This window comes from Lactuca serriola, chromosome 4 (genome assembly GCF_051521515.1).
Source record: "Lactuca serriola cultivar US96UC23 chromosome 4, Lser_US96UC23_V15, whole genome shotgun sequence".
Classification (NCBI taxonomy): domain Eukaryota; kingdom Viridiplantae; phylum Streptophyta; class Magnoliopsida; order Asterales; family Asteraceae; genus Lactuca; species Lactuca serriola.
In genome coordinates, this window is record NC_136411.1 from 242297756 (window position 1) to 242301071 (window position 3316).

Consider the following 3316-nt stretch of genomic DNA (forward strand, 5'->3'; position numbering starts at 1 on the left):
TTCAGCCAGTGCTTGCAGCAGGGTTTCATGGTTTCTCTCTGATCTCTCGCGAGCATCTTCTAGACGAATGGTGCGGAGGGTATGCATTCTCGCATCAGTGACAACTTCGGTAATCTGATGTAAGGTTGTCCTGCCTTGAATCTCATTTCGGGCCACTCTGCGGACCAAGATTGGCAAGACCCTACCTACTGAGTCCCCATTGCTCAAGTCGTCAAAGCTTCGGTCGCCATTAAAAGGCATGGGCTGATCTTGTCCTTGGCTCCATGTTTCCAAGCATTCCACTCACTCAGGGGGTCGGGCCATGAAAAGCCGGAAGAGGGTTAGGAATTTGAAAGGGAGCTGCTCGGGGTAGGTTCTCAACCTCTTATTCGGAGTTAGCATCATACAAAAGGTCTTCATCAAGGTGATCATTCAAGGGGATAGGATGATCATTCTCTGGTTCTCCTCCAAACCACCCAGCTATGACTTCGTTTGGAAGATACTGGTTGCTGAGGGGATGGAGTCTAGCTATGTTTTCTATGCGAGAATTTAGGGTAAGAGAATAATTATTAGATGTACTATCTAGACAATTATTTAGAAAAACTTCATTAGTTACATCGCTATTTGTGAAGTGCATACCAGCTATGTGTAATCTAAATAGGATAAACCTTCGAATAAATGACCTTAATTCCAAATTCACACAGAATAGGGGTAAGGCAAAATTTCCACAAATTCCAAGTCTATAACATCCTAATTACATGTGGCTTTAGTGTATCCACTTAGCAACTATCAACTTATTAATGAAGATCCCGTTTTAATTCTCAAGTATAAAGTACTTATAGTAACACCAAATACTCCTATAGTATTTTAATTTTAATGTTATGTTCTATTGTTCTCATTGTGGTAGGGTTGGTAAAATTTTAGCATTGTTGCAACCACACAATTAAACTTAGGCACATGCTAGTCAACCCTCGGATAATATAGGCGATCAGGCTATATCTTCCCAGTTTTGACCATATGTCTCTAAGCCCACTTGTGTTGTCCAACAATCGTAATTCTTTTGTATTGTCCTAGTGACATTGATTTTAGTATGAATGCAGCACGTATACTTACTTAAATATTTTTTTATTTACAGTATAAACTCTAGGTCAGAGTATTTTTAATCCCTTATGTATTTATAGTTAGTATATCTTTTATGGGTTGATATACTTAATTCACTATAAACAATGCTCTGATACCAATCTGTCACACCCCAAAACCGAGAACGGCGGAAATGTTCTGGGGCGGAGGACGTCATGTATAATATCAACAATAATGTAAAGTAGTAAACAAGCAACAACATCATCCATTGCTTTAATAATATAATTTTATACAATTGTGTTCTGTCAAATAATGATAAACACTAAAGCATAAATCAAAATGATTTAGGGTGTCCTTTGACCCCTTAATAGGAGTTTACGGCCCATAATACATATAGGTACATAAACACTAAACATTTCTTATAAACTCCCTTACTCATGGGGTTCTAAGTGTTTTAGCTAGTCCATAATACATTTAGGTACATGCCCAAATTGTTTCTTGGCTCAAGGAAGGATTTAGGGTGTCCTTTGACCCCTTAATAGGAGTTTACGGCCCAAGAACCACTCTTGGCCGTAAACTCTTCAATACTTGTGTTTTTCTTATGTTTTCTAGGTTCTAAACACATTAGTGTACATGTCTATAATGAAGCCTAAACCTTTGGGATAATTAGGGCACATTTAAGCCCTTGAAATTGGTGTTTACGGTCCAAGAATCTCTTGGGCCGTAAACTCCTAAAACTAGGTGTTCTTGATTGATTTCTAGTCTCAAATGTACATACATATTATCCTTAACTAGTTGTCTAACAAGGAAATGGGACTAGGTGGCCTTTAAGCTTGATTTTGGAGTTTACTCCCCAAGAACATTCTTGGGCGGTAAACTCCCGGATCTCATGTATTTGACATACAATCTATGTTAATAAGAATAAAACAAGCATTATAACACAACTAGAGAAGTGTACTCACGATTTGGGATGAAAACCCGAAGATCCGTGAGAGAGAATTTGGCTTTTCTCTAATTGGAATTCAACTAATGAACCAATTTGGTTCAGAATTCTATTTATAGTCCTGAGATTTTTGGCAGAAAATATTTCTATTCTCGGAATGAATTCTAATGTCCTAGAGTATTAGAATGACAGTGTTGCACAAAACCCTAGTGCATCCATTATCCTAATAACTTCTTAGGTGTAAAATCCTGAAAGCTGCCAAACTTATACTCGAAGTCTGAATTTTCACTGTAACTGCTCTACTTCTATTGTCTTTGTGTCGTTTGTTCAGAATGGAAATTTCAGTTTGTCACAGTAAGTGGGAAGACGTTGCTATGGATTTTGTCACTAAACTGCCTAGAACAAAGAATGGTCACGACATGATTTGGGTGGTCGTTGATCGATTCACTAAGAGTGCGCATTTCATATCAGCCAAGGAGAAATGGTCTATGGAGAAGCTTGCAAATTCTTACGTGAAGGAAATTGTGAGGCTTCACGGTGTTCCGCTAACGATTGTGTCGGATCGTGATAGCTGTTTCACCTCGAGGTTTTGGAAAAGTCTACAAGAGGAATTGGGTACCAAGTTATGTTTAAGTACAGCTTACCATCCGCAGACTGATGATCAAAGTGAAAGAACGATACAAACACTTGAAGATATGCTGAGAGCATGTACCTTGGAATTCCTAGGTGATTGGGATGAACATTTACCTTTGGTAGAATTTTCCTACAATAGTAGTTTCCACTCGAGCATTAAAATGGCACCTTACCATGCTTTGTATGGACAGAAGTGTCGTACGCTGTCTTCTTGGCTTGAGGCTACGGAAAAGCAGTTTATGGGACCGGAGATAGTCCATCAAACTGCTGAAAAGTTGAAAATAATTAGGGAAAGAATGTTAGCAGCTCAGGATTTTCAAAAGAGCTATGCTGACAAGAAGCGAAGACCGATGACTTTTGAGGTTGGGGATTCAGTTTTGCTTAAAGTCTCGCCGTGGAAGGGACTTATAAGATTTGGTAAAAGGGGAAAGTTGAGTCCAAGGTTTATTGGACCATTTAAAGTTCTTTAGAGGATTGGGAACCAAGCTTACAAGCTCGAACTACCAGAAGAACTGAATGGAATTCATAACACTTTTCATGTGTGTTATTTGAGGAAGTTCACGGGAGAAGTTCCCGACATAATTCCAATTTCTGAATTGAGAATTGATGAGAACAAAAGGTTGATTGAAGAACCAGAGGCAATTGTTGACCGAAAGACTAAGAAGTTGCGACGCAAGATGG